The sequence below is a fragment of the Mesocricetus auratus genome, unplaced genomic scaffold (genome assembly GCF_017639785.1).
Source record: "Mesocricetus auratus isolate SY011 unplaced genomic scaffold, BCM_Maur_2.0 Super-Scaffold_100042, whole genome shotgun sequence".
NCBI classification, from domain to species: Eukaryota; Metazoa; Chordata; class Mammalia; order Rodentia; family Cricetidae; genus Mesocricetus; species Mesocricetus auratus.
The window spans coordinates 6,349,680-6,372,218 of NW_024429219.1; the positions used below are offsets into that span (position 1 = coordinate 6,349,680).

Below are 22,539 nucleotides of genomic sequence, written 5' to 3' on the forward strand. Positions count from 1 at the left end.
TTACCCACACAAGCTCCGGGTAAGATCAGGCCAGTGAGATCAGTCCACATTCCAGTTCCATCAGGCAGCACCAAGTGAACTCGGTGGGTTAAAAAAAATAGAAAGGAAAATAAAGTATGTGTGTATTAAGACCCCCAAGACTGGGCGGCAGGGGCGGAGGGGGAAGATCCTTAAAACTTAATAAAAATAAATAAATAAATACTGAGGGACAAGAGGAAGGAACACCTCAAGGGAGCATTCATTTATACTGCATTAACACAGTTTTACCGTACTAGTAAAAATGTTCTAGAGGAAAAAATACCCGAAGGACAGGTAAAATATTACTAGTGGAAAGTTGACGGAGGCACCAGCATCCCAGTGGACTGGCTGTTATTTTTCTGGAAGAAGTCTTAGAAGATATTACAGTAAGGACTGGGGAGGTGGCTCAGTGGTTAAGAGCTCTGGCTGCTCTTCCAGAGGACGTGGGTTCAACTCTTAGCACCCACACGACAGCTCACAACCATCCAAACCTCCCAGTTCCAGGGCATCTGGCACCACCCTCTTCTGGTCTCCACCAGAACCAGGCACTCATGCAGTATGCTTGTGTACATACAGGCAAAACACTCATGATTTAAAAAAAATACATCTTTAAAAATAAGCATTGCAAATAACTGTGGTCCCAAGATCCCCTCTCTCCTTCTATCCCCGTCTCTTTAGGATTCCATGTAGCCTGGGCTGGCCTTGAACTCACTATGTAAGGGATTCTGGCCTTGAACTTCAACTCTTCCTGCCTCTACCTTCCAAGCACTAGGTTTACAGGTACATGCCAGCAAGGCCAGGTTTATGTGATGCTGAGCACGCTACCAACCGAGCTGCATCCCACAGAATGACTGTTTCTCTGTTAATCCTTTCTCAGAGCCTGGGAACCCACCCAGAGCCAGACATAAAGTTACAGAAACTTTTCTCTGAACGTTAGCTAGAGATATCCGCAATTTCACATCCTGCCAGCAGGTGGCACTGTTCAACAACGTGTGATTCTGCGCACGTCTCGCTCTCCCCCACCCCCACAACGAATTATGGGAAGGATGGACCCACTAGTTCATGAACGCTACGTGATCAGAGTCTGTGAAAGAACCAGACTAGTTTCACTTTGTGAGAGAAATCTGTCACCGACGATGGGTGCCCAATGGCCTGCCTTTATTAATTTCTGTTTTGGTGCCTCTTGCCACGCTTCTGTGTGGTGGATTGATCTCACAAATCCCCGGGAATCTTTAAATTCCTCAGAACCTTTTGATTTCACCCTAACACGATGCCCCACACTCACATTTGTTAGAAGAGCACCCACCTATGGGAAGGTGCCTCTTTGAGCTTTGAGCTCTGGAAAACACCCAGAGCAGCTCTCTGGATAACATCACTGAATCTCTTGGGCGGGGTAAAGCGCCCTCCACAGCTCTGAAGATCTGAGACAAAATCCCCAGCACCCGGGAAAAGCAGGCCATGGTCGTGATCCTCTAGAATCTCATCTCGACACTCAGACCTCGAGGTGGGGCGTGAAGACTGGAGAATCCCCAGCAGCTCTGGCTGCAGAGCCGGCGGAAATGGAGACATTCTAAGGGACGTGTGCCTCAGTCTGACCGTCAGACTGTTGAAACAGTGGGCCCTGGAGAAACGGGAATGTCCCCAGGAATCATGCTGGCAGACGCAAAGGACGCCAGCCAGAGGGGAACTTGTCTCCCGGAGAGGTTTCACACGGTTCTAAGAACTCATCAGACCTCCCGGCAGGGTGAGACTGAAGTCGGGACAATGATGGCCCGTGACGGGTGGAGCCGTGTTTGGGCTGGGGCTGCTTGGATGTGCATATTCTGGACGTCTGTCCCACCTCAGATCCCCAAAGATGAACTTGTGGGATTCGCTAGATCTCTCTGACTCTCTTCCAGTGCAAACATACGAATATGGCTTCTTTTTCTGCTTTCCACTGTTAATCCCGCTGTATTAATGGGTTTACTGAGGATGGGTGGCCCGGCCTGACTTGAAACACAAGCTGTGACCCCCAGTTTAATAACATTCCCAGACCAGCTAGCCTGTGCATGCCGTAGCAAGTAAGAGACCCTTGTCTCAAACAAGGTGACCGGGAGGGCCAGTGCCTGAGGTTGTCCTGACCTCCACACGAATGCTGTGGTACACTGGCGCCTACATTTACATACAGAGGCACGCACACAAAATGAACCTGGAAACGCTCCCTGCAGGTTAAGTGTCTTGGCCAGGTTCACACAGTGGGTGAATGACAGAGTTGGAGTTTAACATTCTGCTGCTCCTGTTCCAAGGGATCTCAGAGAAGACAGAGTCTGCAGCCTTTTAAAAACAGCAGGATTCTCTCCTTCTGGCTCCAGCATCCAAGACATCTTGAGATGGGCCCGGAGCCGTCATCAGAAAAAGCAAGTCTGCGCAGGCTTGTTCCCCAGTGTCCATTCTTATCATTTTCTCAAGATTGAAGACGTGAGCAAACTCTATCGGCTGCATCCACGATACAGAAAGCATGGGAGCGGGGCGTGGGAGGGCGTGGTCAGGGCTGGGAGTGTGGACCCTCCTCCTCTCCTGTGGGCCACAGGCCTGACTCAGGCTCCAAGCATCTGTCAGCTGACCTTCGGCTGGTGTTACACTATTGCGAGATTACGGCTTGTCAGCAAACAGTGGTATTACGGCCCTTTCACTCACAATCCGGCCTTGAGGACTCTTTTCTCGAGCTTGCTCTGTGTCACAGAGGTCATTGCTATATGACTAATCATCCAACATCCCAGGATGCCAGGGTGGAGGAAGACTGTCGGTATCTAGTTACCCAAAAGAATCGGAGCTCTAGGGTTCAAGATCAGTGCTGACGGACAGGCGTTCAAGACTTCTGAGAACTGCCTCTCTTGGGGGTCACCCCAAACGAGCAGCTGCCATTCTCATCATTTGAAATGTGCTGGAAGCTGTCCCCCTGGCAGAAGACAAGGCCTGGAAGAACACTCTTTGGGGGACCTGGGCGTATGTGGGCCCCTGGTGTGTGACTGCAGTAGCAGCCCTACGAGAGGATCACACCCGGTAAGGGACACAGACCTCCCGCACTGCACACCAAGCATGGCTGTCCTCCCGCGCTGGGGTAGGGCGGGGTCTGCCGTGATCACTCCAGAATGCTACAAGTTTTCAGACTGGGGAAGGGCTGACAGGAGGGTCCACCAAGTAGGAAGCCACCCCCAAGTCACTGACAAGGCTGCCCGCCTATATAGCTGTGGACTTGAACGTACAGGGCCCCAGGGAGGCCACAATTTCCACCCAGGCCCACCTTGTCCATAGCAGGTGGAGGTAACTGTGCTTTCAAACAAAACTAAACTTAGCCAGTGTCGTTGCTGGCGTCATCACAGCAGTCTCCGCCCCTTCAGGTCGCGTCTTTACAGTGCATGATTAAATAACGACAGTGGCCACCTTAGTATAAGCAACCTAGTGGGGAAATCTTGGCGGGATTCCGTTAAGACGGGATGTGAAATCCCCCCAGTCACCCTCGACTCCTCATGTGCACAGTGAGGGGAAAGGAAAATCCCTCCCACAGACTAGAACCTCCAACGGCGCTTTTTATGTGACATCCTAAGAGGTGGAGACTCCCTGTCGCCCATGCAGTCCTAAGTCCAGGGCGGTCTAGGTCCTGTGGATGCCTATGTAACCAGCCTCCCGGGGGCCCGAAGTCCTGAGATGTCTGCTTGCCCCATGGGCGCCGAAATACAGTGAGTGCAGTCCAGTGGGTTTACAAGTGGACGCATATACCGTCCTTTGCACGCAGGCATTACAGAACCTGAAAACTTGGAGTTTCAAACGAGTTAAGCAAGGGTTTGCTCCTCTGATTATTGCTATCACCTCATCCTGCCAAACGTGTCTGTCCCCACCACCCCCCCTCCCGCGCCCCCATGAATGAACCTCAACTCCCAACTCCCTGGCACCACCGCAGCTCTCCGCAGGGTTTCCGTTATTACAATCCCGGCTTCAGGCCCAGCCTTTCCCAAAAACTCCTCCAGAGGGATTGAAGCTGTTGCTGCAGACGCCAGGGCAGAGATGCCTGACTGCAGCCTCCATCACCCCAGGGAGCCTCCGCAAGAGGGAGGTGGCGAGGGCTGCAGGGCTCGCACGCCCGCAATCCCGCCCCTCCTCTGCACCCTGTGCATTCTGCGCTCTCGGGCGCCTCGCAGCGCTTAGAGCTGGGAAACGCAAGACTTGGCCTGGAGAGTAGAGGGGCGTGGCGGGGAGAAGGGGCGGGGCACGGTGGAAAAGTAGGGTGGGGCGGGTCATGGGAGGGGCTGGCAGAGACGGGAGGGCGTGACCCGAGGTAGGGCGTGGTGTTAGGAACTCGACGTGGGGCGTGGCAGGGCAGTTGAAGGCGGGGCGGGGCGTGCAAACCCCGCCCACGGCCCGGCCCTCTTTCCCTCCGCCGCCCCCCCACTGGAGAGAGGTCGGTTGGTTTTTTCTTCTCAGCGCACGAGTCGCGCTCGCTCGAGCGGCCCGCGCGGTTGCTTGCTGCAGGGAACCAGCTCCAGGCGCTGGCGCCGGGGCCGCGGGAAGGAAGCGACTTCGCTCTGCTGCAGCGGGTGCGGCCCGGGGCACCGCGAGCCTCCAGAGCTCCGGGGGCTGCGGCCTCTCTGCACGGTAGGCGGCGCGGGGCATTGAAGACCCGGTGGGTGGGCGCGCGGTCGGCCTCCGGGACCCGGGCCGGGGGCGACGCGGGGGACCGTCAGGCTGTGGGAGCCGAGAGGGTGAGCGCGGGGCAGAGCGTGGCCATAGGGTGGGCACCCGGCGTGAAGCGCTGGCCCAGAAGCCCTGCTCGCTGCGGGTCCCTGGAGAGGGGCCGGGCGCCGCCCAGCGCGCGGCCGCCTGTGCTGCCGAGGGCGGCTCCTGGAAGCTCTTGGGGTCCCACCTGCGGGGGCGGCACTGGGCGGGGGCCTCCGCGGAGCGGGGACTGTCACGCGGTGGGATGAACCTCGGCGGCTGCAGAACGGAAAGAAGGCCTGGGGCGCGCGATAGTCTCGGGGCGCCTTAGGGTTCTGTTCTCGAGGTTGGCTCCGGTTGCCAAAGTGGAGCGAAACCCCTTCTGCGCCGAGCATCAGCATCGCGACCCTGCTGAGTTAAGTTAGTTTCGCTTTTTCCCGCCAGTCCGGGCTCTTATTTGCAGCGGTCACTGCTGTCCCCGGTCCCCCTCCGATCTAGCCCCGTAGCGCCCCTCAATGGGAGACCGCCTGGTGACACTGCGCGCGGCGCCAGCCACCCCGGAGCCGCCTATGCTTCTCTGGGCAACCGAGGTTATGTCAGGAAATCGATGGGAACAGAAACAAGAGCAGCCAGAGTTGGCTGGTGGAGCAGCAGCGGGATGGATTACCCCGCGCCTGCCGAGTGTGTAAAAACTCCTTAATTTCCAAGTTTGCCAGCGTGCGATGGCAAAGGCTCTGAATGTTTGCCAAATGGTGCCTGTAAAGATGCTGGCCGGCCAGGAAGTTGTGTGTGCTTTTGAGTATGGCGTGTGTCCCCGTGTGTTTGTGTGTCGGTGTGCCCTTATGAATATGTGTTTTCTGAGTGTTTTGCGTGTCTGTGAACATATTTCTGTGGCATGAACATCTGTGTGTGTGTGTGTGTGTGTGTGTTTGTGTTCGTTTGCACAAGCCATCTGGGGTAACCAGTGAGGCTGGCCATTGGCTCTGGAAGGCTGTGGAGGGTGACTCCCCTTGCCTGTTTGGTTCTGGTAAGTGGGGTGTTGCTGGAGCGTTTGCTGGCACCCTTCCAGGGAAGCCCCTGCCGGTGCCAGCTGAGCAGGGCTCCCGCTCCTCTCTCTTCCTCTCTCTCTTTTCTCTGAAAGCAAACTGTACAGTGTGGTGGTGAGCTGGCAGAGGCTGCTTCCTGAGTGAGTAATATTTAATTAAATACTCTAGTGTGCAGCATCAGAAACTGCTTATGAGCTGGGTTTTAACAGGTGTTTATGGTCACAGTGCTACCCCCATGACGAAGGCTTGGTGCCCTTGAAGAGAGAGAGAGAGAGAGAGAGAGAGAGAGAGAGAGAGAGAGAGAGAGAGAGAGAGATGTGTGTGTGTGTGTGTGTGTGTGTGTGTGTGTGTGTGTGCTGAGGTAGGGTGACCTGGAGGGAGTTTTTCTTCCTAACTGTTAGATGTGAGGAGAGGGGCACCGCCTGCCTAACTTCCATCTCTGGGAGGTAGAAATCACTATGCTAACGTTAGTGGTACAGACAGAAGGAATCATGGAATCAGGGAAAAACACTACATCACTTAGAGAATATCTAACTAGACCAGCCCTCTCCCAGTGGAAGCCCAGAGAGGTTGGGTGACTTACCCAAAGTGTTATGGACCAAGCTCCAAGTCCTGTCCTGGCTGTTGTCCGTTAGTGTCCCCGACACTGAGGTCATAGGCCAGGCAGCTGCAAAGGGATGGACTGGATTAGATCATTTGAAACATTTCTTCTCCTCCTGTTTCTGCAGGGAGCACTTCTTCCAGGAGAGGGAGGTTATCTGGGTGGGGGGGGTGTGGAGTTGCTGAGTCCAGAAACTTTACAAGTCTTTTTTCTTTCTTAAGCCTAGACCCTACTTAAATCAGCCAGACCAAACCCTGGGGAGAAGCCACAGCTGTCAGAGTCTTCGGAAGGAGTGGTCTTGCCTTGGGCATAAAACTGGCCCCCTTGGAATCAGCACAGATGTGGAATTCTCCTCAGCTCTCAGGAGGTGCTACTACTCATGGGGATGTTGGTGCTCTCGCCTTGAACCTGTTTTCTTCTCCTGGGTAGATGAAGCTTGCGGGCATATGTATCTTCTTCCCTTTAGCAAAGAGTTTAGTCTAGGAATTTCACACCAGTCCCTTTCAGAAGCAGGGTGTGGCTGGTATGTGTGAATTGATTCATCTGTTGTCATGGGTGTACAGCGAGCGCGTGGCAGGTATGCCTCTCAGTCTGTCCAGGCATAAGCTCACAGGCCCAACCGTGACCGCCAGTCAGGTCAGTGAGAGCAAAGTCTGCCATCTTTCAGGGCTGTGCGCATCTCCCCGTGATACGACCCATCTTCCTGCTCCTGGTGGGCGATGGCTGGAGGAGGAGTGGCCTAGTGCTGTGATCTAAGCCTTGGACACATTAACTCATCTGCACTTCCCGGGAGCCTTGGACTGTGGGTCTTCCCTCCCTCCCCCTCCCCCTCCCTCGGTCTTGCCCTAGTTGGCAGGTTACATGGTCAAGGTCTGTTTGCCACCGAATGGTGAAGTTGAAACTCCAGTCTAGACTTCAGTCACTATCCCAGCGTCTCTCTCCGTGCCTTTCCTGTCCCTTCAGTAAGGTCGCGTTACCGTTCACATTTTTTATTATTGCGTGTGTGATGTGTGTGTGTGGAGGGGTCAGGGGACAACTCTGCGGGCTCCATTCTCTCTGCATTACATAGGTACTGGGGCTCAAACACGGGCTGTCAGGTTTGTGTAGCCGTGGTCTGCTGAAACACCTTGATGGCCCCTGTTAATTTTTTTTAATGAATTTTTTTGGTGTTGCAAAAACAAAAATCCAACCATGTATCAGTAGAAAGGAAAAGGACCAACACACATACACACACACACACACACACGAATGCACACATGAGCGCATGCGTATGTATATGTTGGAATATTCCAAAGCAGAAATATGTTGTCAGTTTGCTAGTAGCTACATTTTAAGATGTATGTAAGGGGAGAATGGGATTCAAAAGAGACCCCGTGACTCCTTATGAGGGTAAGATTTGGGTCGGTGTGCCACCGGCACTTTGAAGGTGAGGCTGACGCTATGCTCTGGTGGAAGAGGGCCTCGAAGCCAGTCAGGGCCTCAGAGCCTCTGGACGGCGTCCTGCTTATTTAGCCTTGTAAAAAAGTTCTGTTCTTTGCCTCATATTAAAAAGAGTGAGTTTTGAGGATCATGAGGCAAACCACATCGGCTCAGGCTCTCTCGGCCTCCCTGAAGAGTTGGGCAAGAGAAGCCGCCAAGGCACGGCCCAGCTCTGCCTGCTGCGCAGGCCCAGGCCTTGTGCAATGCTGGTGCCGGGGGTCATGGCAGGCCTGGGCGTCAGGGAACAAGAGGGAGATTTGTCAACAAATTCTGGACTAGACCTCAACCCAAGCTTAGCTCTTCAGTTCGCAGGGCTGGCCGTGGATGGAGGGGATGGGGGGGGCGAGACTCTGCTTCCCCAGGGAACATCTGGGAAAAGGGGGAGCTCTGGGTAACCCGGGCTGAACATGTGTGTGTGTGTGGGGGGTTGGGATGTGACCTCCGTACTCAGAAAAGGACAGCTGAGTGGGACTTCAGCCCCGCCTGTGACGAGGTCTCCACTCTGCTCCTCATTGCTTACCTGGGACCCTGCTTACCAGGTTAGCTGTATGGGGCCCCCTGAAGCTGCTGGCTATGCTCTGGGGACACCCACCTTGATTGCTAAAGTCACACCTGTGTAAGTTGGTTTTCCTGTTGCCATGGCAAAATACCTGACAAAAACAGCTTATAGAGTTATTTTGTTATTTGGGGAGGGCGTGGCGCAGACGCCTGAGGTATGTGGTCCTGTGGCATCCACGGTCAGGAAACAGGGAGAGGTGAGCGCTGGGATTCCACTAGCTCCCTTTATCTCATTTATTCAGCCCAGCACTGTCCGGGACCTTGCCACTCACATTCAGGGTGGGTTTCCCCACCTCAGCTACACCTCTAGAAACACCGTCACAGACACACCTAGAGGAGTGTCTCCTAGGTGAGTCCAAATCCCATCAAGTTGACCAGGAAGACTAAATATCATGGCACACTTGGATTGGGACCACCTTTGTCTCCTGCTTGTCACCTCATCCCTAAGGGACAAAGACGTTTGCACTTTGGGTTACCTTACCTGTGCAAGGTGAGCTTCCCTCCGAAACCCTAGGAAGAACCCACAAGCCTGTGGGGGTGGACTTTGTGGGTATGGGGTCATGGTGGCAGGGGGACACAAGGTTGCTGAATTTATTCAAGTTGAGAGTCTTCACTTAACATTGCAGTTCCAAGAGTTATGAAGGATGCTAGCAGGTTGGTTGGCTGGCTGGGACAGGAAAAGTTGACGCCAAATCTCCCTGGGTTTAATGGAGGAAAGGGTCCATGGCTGGAAAGATTGGAATTCCAGAGGGGGCAGATCTGCTGCTGAAAACCTCACCACCCATCCTGGGAGGGCCCAGAAGATGAACTTCCCACAAGTACTCTGGGAGACAGATTCAGGAGAAGATGTTCACTCCTCAAGGGCTGCTTGCTCTTCTCAGACCTGACGTGGAACCCCGAGAACTCTGAGATCGGGGGAGTGGTTGGGTGGGGGAGGAGGAGGCTGAGCTCTCGGCCTCCAAAGGCAGGGTGGGAGTAGTTAGTAATTACGGTAATGGGAGGCCGGGCAAAGCAGCAATCACAGCCGTCTGGCTCGTGCAGACCTGTGGGGCTGGTGAGTTAATCACCATGTTCCTAGAAGTGAAATGGATGGGAAGCCTGCTGTGTGCTTGACCGTACAAGCAAAAAGCCTCCTGGGTGAGTGAACTGATCTAACTCAGATCCTAAAAACAGAAGTGCGGCTCCTCAGCTAGTTCCCAACCTGGCCCAGTGTTCAGGCCCCGAACTCAGTGACAAGGAGGTCAGGCCTCCCTGTGTACTCCCACCGTCACTCACGGAAGTTGATACTGTTAATCTCTCAGCCAGGCCTCCCCGAAGGGCCGTAAGACCTCTAAGCAGGGTGACTGTGCACTGGGGAAACAGACCAGAGTACCCTGGGACCAGCGGATGCTGCCTCTGAGCTGACTGGAGTCCAGGAGCCTGGAATTGTCATTGTGGTCCTTCCTTCCCATAGGGGCTGATGGAGATCACGTGATCCCTGGATTTTCAGTTCAGAACCGACTCTGAGGGTGCAGCGGGTCCCTGAACACATCCTGTGGTTATTTTTTTCCAACCCCAGAATGTAATTGGCACAGAAAGTGTAGCAGCTGGCATAATCATCACATTAATTCTCTGACCTGTGGAGCAAGGCCCATTGTGGTGACCAAGCCAACCGGCATCCGTTAGGAATGTGTCCACCCAGGCAGGGAGGGTGTAAGTTGGAAGCCATGCCATCTCTCTTAGAGGGATTTCAGGGATGAGCACCACCAACAAGGGTTTGAGAGATGCCAAGAGTGACGGTCTCCCCACCCCAGATCCCCATTCAACTCCACAAAGGACATGTAGCTTATGCAAAACACATATATGGCTCTTAGGGAGTAATAGTGCCCATCATTAACTGGACCAAGTGGTAACCCCAGCTGTAGCTGCCATCCCGGGTATGGCTTTCCTGTTTAAGCAAATACACACACATCTGGTACCCGGTGTAGAGCTGTTGACCTGCAGATGCCTTTTTCTGCAGACCGGTCCAGGAGACCTTCCAGAAGTGTTTCACTTTCACTCGGCAAGGCCAGTGACACCTGTGCGTGGTCCTGCCTCCTGTACTGGGACACAGTTTCCTTGGGGGAGGCGGGGGGGGGCGGTCTTGCTTACCTTTCCCTTCTACAATATCTCCCATGTGGTAGTGATGTTAACAGTACTACGCTGTTTGGATTGAATGAGCAAGAGGTGAAAACCACTCCGGGTTACTGGTAAGACGTCTTCATGACAGACGTTGGAAATAAGACCCTGCTGAAATTTAGGGGCCCTGTGCATCAGTGAAGTTTGTGTGTGTCTGTGGTGTGAGGCATGTCGGAGCACCCCTTTCTCAGGCGAAGGATAAGCTGTGCCTGGTGGCCCTGCCTACAGCCAAGAAAGAAGCATAATGCTAGCAGACCTATTTGGACTTTGGAGATAGTACATTCCTCCATTGGGTGTGTTACTCCAGCCCATTTATTGTGGGACTCTCCACGCTGCTGGTTCTGAGTGGAACCTGGACCAGCAGGAGAAGGCGCTGCAACAGATGCAGGCTCCCGTGTGGACTGCTTTTGTGCCTGGGCTGCATGAGCCTTGAGGTGTTGTGGTAGATAAGGATGCTATTTGGAGCCCTTGGCACCTCCACGAGTGAATCACAGCACAAGTGGTTGGGTTTTGGAGCATGGCCCAGCTGCTATCCCCAAGTAACTACTCTCCTTTTGAGAAGGCAGCCCGTGGCACGCTGCTGGGCCTTACTAGAAAGCGAACCTTTGACCACGGGCCACCACTTTATCATTTGATCTGAGCCACCCATGTGAGCTGGTGTTATTGGACCTCCCTAAGCCAGCGAGATGGCTGTGTACACAGGAACAGTCCACAGGTATCAGGAAAGCTTGCCTTAGAGAGAAGCCTGGACTAGCAGCTAAGAACTGGAACCTTCATGGTAAAGAAGTTTCTCTGCCTGCAGATTGCATGGCATGAGGTCAGTTTGAGATACCACGGGAGATGGAGCCATGTTGGGCATCTTCTTCCAGAACTGGGAAGACCTTTGGTGGCCTCTTCAGACCCGGTACTACTACCTGGTGCTCCCACCTGGTGCTCCATGTCTGGGGGAGTGACCACTCTCTGAACACCGGCAGACACTTGCTACCTGATGTGTGAGTAGCAGAATGTCTGAGAACCATCCGGAAAGCCTTTCAGTTTATGGTTTTATGCTTCTGTTTCCATTTTTAAAACTTCAAGAGAAAGTGTGAAATCTGCTATCTTACCATTTCTTTCCCTCAGTGCTGGGGATTGAATCCAGAGCCCTGTGTATGCTAGAGAAATGATCTGCCACTGAGCCACACTTCGGCCCAGAGTCTTGTTGTTTCGGCGTAGATTGACCTGGAACTTACGATCCTCAGCCTCAGCTTCCTGGGGGCCGGGGTTACGGGTACCCACCACCATGATGGAAATAGAACCCAAGTACTGGACCAGTGCGCCGCCAGCCGTCCGGGGATATGAGCTCCATGGGTAGACGTAGGTTTCCGCTGATGCCCACTTCGCTGGCGGGCAGGCGGAGTGAGGTTGCTTGTGCTGCTGCTGGGGGAAATGTCTGGGAGCCGTCGAGGTGTGGCTCTGGCTTGTTGGCCATTAAGTGCCTCCCTGCCGCCGTTCTGGAAGGAGAGGAGTGACACTGGCTGCGCCCGACCTCCATTCCCAGGTCTCTGGACTGTGGTCAACACTCTGGCCTCCGCCTCCTCACCTCCTTTACCGTCCTAACCCCCCGTAACCCTGCTCCAGCACCCTCCCTGCTACAGCTGCTCAGCAGAGGTCACCACTGGTCTGTCCCCATTACCCACACGCGCAGGGTGCCCTTGCCTGTCCCCCTACTTAGGAGCTCCTGTCCCCTCCTCGGGCCTCTCCTGTTGCTACCGGACACCACCGTCTGTATCCCTGCTGCCGGCCACCTCCCGGTGACTCTGAGACCTCCTCATTAAGCGGCTTTCCGTTGCTGCAACAAATAGGTGAGAGAAAAAACCCGAGGAGGACAGGTGGATGTTTGGCTGGTGGTTTCAGATTTTGCAGTCCACGGTCACTCAGCTCTGCTGCTTCTGGGCCTGTATGAGTTCGCACAGCCCACGTGCAGACCGGGAAGCCGACAGAGCCAAGCGGCGCACCTCACAGCAGCTGGGAAGCGCAGCCCGGCGTGCACACAGCTAGCACGATTCCCTCTAGGCTCTTCCTGACAGCGTCCTTCATTCTTCCCACACTTAGGCCGGCATTCAGTGTAGTGTCTGAACTCCTGTCTTCTCCAAGGACAGTTCAGCTGGTAGTCAGAGTCCTTGTCAAATGCCTTTGCCTGCCACCCTGAAGTGGTCCTGTGAGGTAGATGCTGCTGCCCTGTTCATGGGTGAGAAGAACGAACTGCAAAGATATTCCCTCAGCTGTAGACAGCTTCCAGCTACCTGGTGGAGCCCAGGATCATGTGGATCCCACACACGTGTACCTGTGCGGAGGGTTCGGCAAGGCTGGGCAGTTTTCTTGGTCGGTTCTGGGAAACTGGCCCTCATGGCCCACTGGCCTGAGGTGGTAGCTGCATTGTAGCAGGGGTGGCATCCTGTGTCAGGCTTCAGGGGTTGTTTGTGGGTTCAGGGTGTCCTGTACCCCTCTGCCACTATCTCATCTCCAGAGGGTTTTTTTTTTGAGATGTGTCGATTGATAGAATTTTTTTTCTCAACTTGCCTCCATGATCTTGCATATAAAACATAGTAGTGGGGGGGGGTCCTGGACGGTGTCTCCCTGGTCCTTCCAAGTCGGGTCGTTGCTGCCCCCTTTGGCAGCGCTGCTGTCCACTGACCAGGGGTCTAGCTGTGTGGTATCTCTCTGTTGCCTCAAGTCTTCCATCTTGTAGAGTCTGTGATAGGATGTTTCTGCACCTGCTGTGGGGGACCACAGAGGAAGGCAGCCATCAGAGGGGCTTGCCTCTTAGGGGATCCCAGGAAGCCTGTAGACCCAAACCTAAGTTCAGGAGTCAGAGAGCAGACTTTGCGAGGAGTGAGGCATACCTATCATTTGTTCCATGAAACCCTTCAGGGGTTTCTGAATGAGACCTGGAGACAGGCAGAAAGCCCATGGACATGGAGCCATGGAGCTCCAGTCCTCTGAAAACGAGAGATGAGGGACATTTGCATACTTCCCAGATCCCAGGCTCTTCTCAGTTTGATGATTTTAGGGCTCGTGAGAAAGGTCTGTGTCTGTGAAGCATGGGAATGGGGGGTTTCCTAAAGACACGCAGCAGTATTGAATTTATGGTAATCACCTCTAAGTTATATGTATGTGCCAGGGTTCCTTTGAAAAGACTGCGCAGAGTGATGATGATGTCTCTGTCCTGTGTGATTGCTATGATCAGCTCCCCAGCGCCTCCCCTACTCCACCCCCACCCCCACCCCACCCTCGTGCCCCATTTGCCCACTAAGGTCCCTCAAAGTCAGCCTTCCTACCACCAAGCTGCTTTCAGGATTGTCTGGAAAGCTCAAGATAAAAGGCTTTCTGCCCCCCTCTTCATAAAAATTCCTTCATCGTTCAGCCACTGTCCCCTGAATGCCCGCTCTGTCCAGGCTATCCTGGTGTCTGCATAGAGGGAGATGCCCAGGCAGGGCTAACACGGAGGTTGCGTCTGACCTGCACTTGCATGGCTGGGTCTCTTTCCTCCCTGTAATGGGTCTTGCCACAGCGGAGGTTTGCATTACTCTTGGATGTTCACTGTGGAGACTTGCAGACACAGATACCTCCAGTCCCCGCCCTGACAACCCGGTGTCAGGGATTACTGCTCACACCCTTGTCTCTTCAGCAAACACGATCATACTGCCTAGAAAGCCCGTCAGGCTCAAGAAGAGCATCCCTGTTCTAGGAAAGTCCAGAAGTCTTGTGCCTTGAAGGTTTACACCGAGCATCCCTTGAACCTGCGTCTTGGACACGGTTCCCCAATTTCTGCAGTCTTGGGGACATTTGAACTGGAGGAGTCTACTTACATTTGGATTCAGGGGAGTGGTAGTTTGCACTGCTCAGCATAGATTTGCAGACCATTCCCCTAGAAGCTGACTCTGAGAAGGCTCCTTCCCATCTCTGTTTCTGTCTTCTGTCTAAAATGCTTCCAGAAACCTGGCAGGAATCAATAGAAGCGAAGGATACCAGGGCCAGGCAGCCAGTGCCCAGGCTGTTTCTGAAAGTTGCTGGGTGTCAGGTGTGACACATGGCTTCACCTGACATGTTTGAGGAATCATGGGGTGCTGGGTCTGTTTCTTCCCGAGAAGGCTGGTTTAGAGCAACCCGAGGGGAGTGAACTTTCTCTGTGGTACTGAGCTCTCTGCTCATCCATTCCAGCCAGATGAAGCAGCTGTGTTTAGACCTGGTAGAGACCAGGGCTGGATTTCTCTCTTTCCTAAGTCTGTCACTGGGTTGAGACTCACGACCCTTCAGGAGGACCAGATGTCCTGTTGGTGTAGCTGGCTCCCTGCTTGTCTCTTTCTGAATATTTTATAAGACACAGCAGGGTATCCCTGGCGTACTGCAGATACCATCGGCACATGCCACTATCTCATAGGGCCCAAATTATGTACAGGAGAACTAGTACAAGGCTCGCTTTTCATGGTCTTAACTGTGGTATAATTTACATGGCACAGTTTGCCTGCTGTAAGAGTCCACAGTGATTTTTAAGATACAGTACACAGATGGGCAGCCATTGCTGTTCTTTCTCTCTCTCTCTCTCTCTCTCTCTCTCTCTCTCTCTCTCTCTCTCTCTCTCTCTCTCTCTCTGTGTCTGTGTCTGTGTGTCTGTGTCTGTACATCTGTGTGCATGTGTGTGGGACAGGGTCTCTGTGGCCATGGTTGTCCTGGAACTCACTCTGTAGACCAGGCTGGCCTTTAGCTCACAGAGATCCACCTGCCTCTGCCTCCCAAGTGCTGGGATTAAAGGCGTGCACCACTAAGCTCGGTTTCATTGATGCTCTTGAATTAAATTTTTCCTCACACCAGCAGCATCCTTGCAAGTGGCAAGAGTTGGGGTGGAGACAGTTCTCTCAGGTTCCTTGGTTGCTGGTTGCAGTCTGGTGGAACGAGCTGCTTATGAACTAAATTTCATGCCACTTGAACAATCTCACTTGACTCATCCTATAAAAGTGCCACAGCTTTGGAGAGCACCCAGGGAAAGCTGTCTCCAGGATGTGACCCAGGGTGGCATTAGGAGATTGTCTAAAGCTAGGCCCCTGCATGTCCGGGGTGGTTCCTGTATGTAAATTTGCTTATTCCCTTCCTGGGCTTAGGAATGAGCCCAGTTCTTCAGTGCGGATGGAGAGAGCACCTGTATCGGGTTTCCTTCTAAACGCTTCCCACCCATCATGAGGTTCACAGGTAGCTAAAAACAAGCCAAATGATGCACATCGAGGTGCGTTGCATGCCTGGAATCACAGTGCTTGAGAAGCTGAGGCAGGAGAATTGTTAAGTTCCATACCAGCACGGACTACATAGTGACCCTGTTGCAAAAAGAAAAGAAAATCAAACAGAAGTTTAATGGAGTCAAATAAGAATCCATGCCGATATAAAGATACAAATGGAAGCAATCTGCATTTCCTATGCTTTTTTCCCCCATTTTTCTGTGTGTGTGGTGTGTATGCATTTTTACTGTAAGTGTGTACGTGTGTGTGTGTGTGGTGTGTATGCATTTTTACTGCAAGTGTGTGTGTGTGTTGTGTATGCATTTTTACTGCAAGTGTGTACATGTGTGTGTATGTGGTGTGCATGCATTTTTACTGCAAGTGTGTATGTGTATGTGCATGTGTGTACGTGTGTGTGTTTGCAGGTGTGTGCTTGCGATTATGTATGCACGTGGGAGGCCTAAGGTTGACGCTGGGAACCCATCCCCTATCACTGTCACGCTACTGCTAAATCAGTTTCCTAGACAAGCCCAGACTGCGCCAATCTGGCTAGTCCTGCTAGCCAACTCGCTCCGGGGATCCTGTCATCACCTTCTGAGGCCACCGTTACAGGTGGGCCGCCGTACCCGTCTGTCTCGTGTATTTGGTTTCTGGGGACACTTTCACTGCTGAGCCATCTTCCCCAGCACCACCCCCCAGTGTGTCCTGACCCTCTGCCTACCGTTGAGCTGGAAGCCAGTCAGGATGGGGTGGTGGGAAGCGGTCACTATAGAACCACAGGGTGAGCGGGGAGGGGGGTGCTGAGCTGTACAGGGAGGGAGACAAAGGAATGGCATGTGTCTGGGTCCAGGAGGAGGAGGAGGAGGTAGGAGAGGGAGCCCCCAGTGTCTGGCCCTCAGCAGATGTTGGTGATGACCCTATGAAGGACACCAGCATCTTCAGAGAGGTAAGAATAAGATTCCCCCAGACAGCCCCAGACACGTTCAGTGGTTCAGCCAGGCTGTCAGCAGACCCAGCCATGTCCAGCGAATCTTACACCGTCTCACAAAACCTAGAAAAGCTGCTGTCTGGGAAAGCTGGAGGGCTTCCCACAGCTACCCTGGGCCTTTTCCTGGTGTGAAGATGAGCCCAGAGCTGGGAGCTGACACCAGTGCTTTTACTCTCCTCCTGTCTTCTGCATGGCTAGAGGGACCTCAGCCAGAGGCAACACAGGCTTGGGTTCATAGCCAGGAGGTCAGGGGAGGTGGGGGAAGGGAGCAGGGCTCTCACACTTCCTTCTGCTCTTGGTCTAAGAATTCACATTAAAACAAAACTGAGAGTATGACGGCCTCACCACTGGGCTTCCCTTGTAAGGGCCAGTGCCTTTCTCCGAGAAAAACCAGCCTTGGGCGTTAAGCCTTAATTACCTTCCCGAGGGACATCTCCTGTGGATATTTCTAGTGATGAGTGGCTGAGCCTGAGCTCCTAAATAAAATTAGGGTTCTAACTGGGTCATAAGCTCACATATTCCCAGAGGCTGGGAAGGGAGGCGGTAGGGCATCAGGAAGACTGTGGCGAAGAAGTACATGTCCTGGCTACGGAGTAGCTCCTGGGACAGTGGAGCCCAGTGGTGTGGCGGTGTTGCCAGGAATCTAGATTTTTTTTTTAAACTTTGACGGATAATTCCGTGAGTTTTGTTGGAGAAGTCCCAATATTGCACTGGTTGAAAATACAATCCTGTGATAAGATGGAGAAGACAAGACTTGGGAGCCCATCAGGATCACACAGTTTGGGGCCAGGGCAGCTGGGATTGGAACTCTCTCTGCACCTGGTCTAGCCCATTTGCCCAGGTTGCATTGTGGGTAAAACTGAGACCTGACTCAGGATTCTATTGCAGCAGGAGACATATGCTGGCACTAAGGTCCTAGGGGACAGCCATCCTACTTATCAAGAGGTGGCGTTTGTATGAGTACCTTTTGGTACCCTGCACAGGGCATCTCAAGCCGTTTTTGTTTGTTTGTTTTCTCACAGTTGTGGAGATCTAAGAGATATCCCTGGTAGATACCCATTATCTTTGGTTGCAGATAAGCAAAGTGTGACCTGCCGAGGCTCTGCCTGCTTTGGCGGGTGGGATTTGAATACAAGATTCCTCTGTGTGCATGTTAAGTGAGTACACTGTCCTGTCTGGTGTCAGTGACCTTGCCTTTGGGGCATGGGTTGCATTCTAATTATATCCGCTGCCAGGCATTGTCACCTGCCATTTGCAGAACACTGGGTGTGGAGGTCAAGGTCCCTTAGCTGTTCTCCTGTTGGGAACCTAGGGTACACAGGCCGTCCCACCTCTGAGGACCGGCACCTCTCTCAAGGATGCTGACTAATTCTCTTTGCAAAGGGCTGTTTCACATGCTTGCACTTCCAGTAACCATGTGGGTGGATTTGTTTCACTCAAGGGGAAAATGAAACAAAACAAAAAAGCATGGAGGGGCTCTCTTTCCTGAGAAGAGGACTCGCTGGTTGAGGGCTCAGTCCCCGTGGCTCAGGGCGTCTTAGTGCATTTCTGCAGCCAGCAGGGCCTCTTGGCAGTGGCTCCGGGGAGAAACCGCTTAGTCATTTACAAGCAGATCCAGGTGCGGGAGGTCAGGGAGGTGGAGGGGCTGCCGGGGGCACCAGAGGCCCTGCCCTGCCCAGGGAACCACAGCAGCTGGGTGCTCCTTCCAGGTCAGCCCTGACCCAGACTGCAGGAGGAGAGCTGGGCGAAGGTGGCAGGTGAGACAGCAGACCAAACCCTTGGGGCTCATGGCACTCCCAAGGGACTCGGCCTGCCAAGGAGATGCTCCCAGCGGGTGCAGGCTGGCTGTCTACTGCTGTTGTGTTGGAGACAGGGGAGTGCCTAGGCTGCTTAGATCCTGCTAGAGGATGTTCAAGGCAGTTCCAGGAGACGAGTGTGTGTGTGTGTGTGTGTGTGTGTGTGTGTGTGTGTGTGTGTGTGTGTGTCCCTGTCCCCAAATGGATATTTCCATAAAGCCTCATTCAGAGATCATTACACCTATTTGGGTCCAGGCGCTGTCAAAGCAGAGCCTACTTTGGTGCTGGTATTATTGGCAGGATCTCAGGAACCTTTGCTAAGTCCTAAATTAAAGGCAGAGCCCTTTTAGTTGCTTTATGGTGAGGAGCACAGACTGATTGCTTGGGCAGCAAGCAAAGAGGTTTTGATACCCTGCAGCCTGTGTGTCCCTGCCTTAGAACCCGGACACAAGCAGGCCGTGCACTGAGTGCTCTGAGTACAGTGGATAGGTAGACTCCTCTTCGGGGCGGCAGTCTCTTGTCTGGATGAGGCCGCAGGGGAAGCCGGGTTTAGTCTGGTGTGGAGGAAGTTGAAGCTGTTTTGAGCTTGGCTGGGAGTCAGGGAGATGACTGCAGTCTAGCACTGGCACTTCCTGCCTCTGTGACCTGAGTGTGCTGGTCACTTCTCTGAGCCTCCAGTTTCCCTCTGCAAAGTGGGGGTGTCAGCATGCCCCGCGACAGAGATGATGCCTGCAGGTGAGTCGCCTGGGGGTGTCCTTCTGATAGTCAGGGTACCCCGCCTGGGGGTGTCCTTCTGATAGTCAGGGTACCCCGCCTGCTGGGAACGAGGTGTTTATCATAAAGAGGGCGGGTAACCAGATAACTCCCCTCAAACGTAACACTAGTGGAAGTGGTGAAGGCCAGGGGTCGCCAGGGATCGGATGGAGTCTTAATGGCAGTCAGGATGCTCGGGGGGGGGATGTGGGAAAGCTACATGGGGGTGGTGTCTCTGATGCTGGGTTTTAGGGCTTTGAGGGCTGAGAGAGGAAAGGAAGACAGGAGATGTATTCGCTGGGTGAGGGCAGTGTGTATGCCGAGTCTTCAGGGGCGTACCTGGGACTTGGAGTCATAGTAGGCACCTGATAAATGTCATCAGGAAAGGCACCATGACACCTGGATTTTCAGTTTCCTTATTTGGGAAGGTTGTGTGTGTGTGTGTGTGTGTGTGTGTGTGTGTGTGTGTGTGTGTGTGTTTGTTGTCTGTAGGTCTGTCTGTATCTTTCCCTTCCCTCTATAGGTCAATTGATTTCTCAGGTCTGAGCTTTTTGTTCTTCTCCAGACTTCTGTTTGTCACGCACGCATGCTAAGGATGTCTGTGTGCCAGGCTTGGCCGTGTCCCATCCCCTCCCCAGCCATAGGAAGCAGAGTGGACATTTGTGGGCTGTGACAAGCCAGGTGGAGACGGGAAGCAGCTGTGCTCTTTCCCCCTTTCCGGGCAGGTTAGGGAAGCTTGGTGACTGTTCTGGGAAGCTCAGCTTGGACAGCGCCTGTGTTTCCTGTGGCCAGTGAGGGTGGAGCCGTAGGATCTGGGCTGAGGCAAGGGCTGGAGGTGGGCGTGGGCACCGGAAGCTTGCCGTGCCATGCCAGAGCCTCCTAAGGAGGTGACTGTCGGTGGTAAACTCACCCCCACACCGTGCCTGTTAATGTGCACTCTCTGGGGCTGTGACCTCCTTGCTTTCTCCCTCAGCGGCGTGAGTCCCGCCTGAGAGGCAGCTTTTGTGGGCTCTCTAGGTGGCAGGCAAGCGTGGCAGCTCTCTGCCCATCCGTGTTCTCTGCCCATCCGTGCGGCAGCTCCCTGCCACACTCTCCCTTGCTCCAGGACCCCCCCCCCCCCGCCGGCAACCTTCCTGTGTCCTGAAAACAACATGAGTTCTGGCTCTGGCTTCCCACCTAGATCACAAATTCCTATGCTTCTTTGAGCCTTGCCTTGCACAGCTGTAGATACGGGCGTGGGGGTCCCTGTGCAGAACCTTCCACAGCTCTAGATACAGGCATGGGGGGTCCCTGTGCAGAACCTTCCACAGCTGCAGATACGGGCGTGGAGTCCCTGTGCAGGACCTTCCACAGCTGCAGATACAGGCATGGGGGGTCCCTGTGCAGAACCTTCCACAGCTCTAGATACAGGCGTGGAGTCCCTGTGCAGGACCTTCCACAGCTGCAGATACAGGCATGGGGGGGGGTCCTTGTGCAGAACCTTCCACAGCTCTAAATACAGGCGTGGGGTCCCTGTGCAGAACCTTCCACAGCTCTAGATACAGGCATGGAGTCCTTGTGCAGAACCTTCCACAGCTGTAGATACAGGCATGGGGCTCCTTTTGCCCAGCCCATGGTGATGCCCTAGAACAGATCCTAATGAGGAGTCAGGAGCTGCAGAGGCAGAAGTCTGAGGGGCAGCAGTGGATGGGCCTGTGTTAGTCTCCCAGGCCATTGCTCCCCAGACTTCATAGCCCTGTAACACCCAGCTCCCTTCAAGCCAACCCCACCACTCTGAGATCCTGAAGTGTTTTCCTCTCAAGTTGAGTTGATATGATCTATCTGAAAGAAACACTTGAGAGGCTAAGGCAAGAGGATTGCTGCGTTTTTTTTGGGGGGGTCCAAGGCAGGGTTTCTCTGTGGCTTTGGAGGATGTCCTGCAACTAGCTCTTGTAGACCAGGCTGGCCTCGAACTCACAGAGATCCTCCTGCCTCTGCCTCCCGAGTGCTGGGATTAAAGGCGTGCGCCACCACTGCATGGCTGATTGCTGCATATTTGTGATCAGCCTGGGCTACATAGTAAGACCCAGTGTCCAAAACATTAAAAAAAAACCCCAAAGAGGCAAGGAACTCTGCTTTCAAGCCCATCAAGCCTATTGGCTCCTGTAGTTCTGGCTGTCGTGGGACAAGGCACAGAGATTAGATGGCCAAGTTGTGTCTGCTGTTTCTTTTTGCCTCTTTCCTGATTCTTCATGGCACCCTCCTACAAATAGGTGTGGAGATCCACCCGTGCTGTGTGTTGTTCTTGGCGGCAGCAGGGTGTGAGGACGGGGGTGGGGGGGTGGGGGAGGTGGGGGAAGCTCCCTGAGAGAAAGACTAAGGACCATGATTAGCCATCACCGTCTCTCGGGGCAGGGCTGCTCTGTATGTTAGACACATCCACTGGTTCCTACAGAAGACTATGGCCCCTCTCAGCTTCCTTTCACCCCTGCCTCCCCTCGGGTGTGCACAGGTGTGGGGTGGCCCCAAGAGCCCCTTTGTACTCAGGCACGACCCATTTGTTTGGCAAGGCCTCATTTAGCCCTTAGAACATAGAGGGAGCAAAATGCACACCGACGTCCACCTTGGGAGTGTGTTGGACAATGGCACGGCAGAACCCTGGGGGAGCTGTGGAGACCAAGCTAGGGCTGATGCTTTCCCTCAGTACCTGGCCTGAGTCCCTGAAGAAGGTACTAGAGAACGCGCCAGGCACAGCTGGCTTCTTCACTGTCAGGGTTGCAGGTGTCCATCTTACACAGTAGCTGGACGTGGTGGCCCACATGGTGCGTGCATGGTGGAGACTGAAAAGAGAGAGTGAGTGAGTGAATGAATGAATGAACGAGCTGGTCCGTCTCTCCAGCGATGGGGAAGCGAGCATCTGTGATCTAGCCAGGTCATGCTTCACGGATGTCCACTGGCTGGCTCCCAGGGGCTCCATCCCTTTTAGCTCTGAGGTTGCTGTGTGGAGAAGAGTGGCTCACAAGTGGGATTGGGCCTCGGCCTAGTCAAGTGTCCCCTAGCTTCTGTGTCACCCCTGAAGGGTCAGGTCTGTCTGCTTCCTCCCCAGCGGGGCCTCTGCCCACAGGACCCACCTTCCTTCTGAAGGTGGGCTGAGGGTGGAGCCCTGCGTGGCTCTCCCCACACAAGCCGACTGTCTTCCTCCTACAGGGCCACTGAAGGCGGG

General features: G+C 53.9%; 1 protein-coding gene across 5 annotated transcripts in view; it reads left to right on the forward strand.

Moving 5' to 3' along the window:
- Spsb1 (splA/ryanodine receptor domain and SOCS box containing 1) overlaps positions 1 to 22,539 on the forward strand; it is a 70,719-nt gene that overhangs the window by 3,207 nt on the left and 44,973 nt on the right. Inside the window, exons 1-2 of one of the 5 annotated variants that reach the window (XM_013120076.3) lie at positions 4,373 to 4,650; positions 6,579 to 6,724. The exons of 1 other annotated variant lie outside the window; for it this stretch is intronic. The gene's annotated coding sequence lies outside the window, so the exon portion shown is untranslated. Of the gene's footprint in view, positions 1 to 4,372; positions 4,651 to 6,578; positions 6,725 to 18,779; positions 19,320 to 22,539 lie in introns of those variants that run through there. 3 more of the 5 variants (XM_040734975.1, XM_005079293.4, XM_040734978.1) reach the window with 3 other exon arrangements.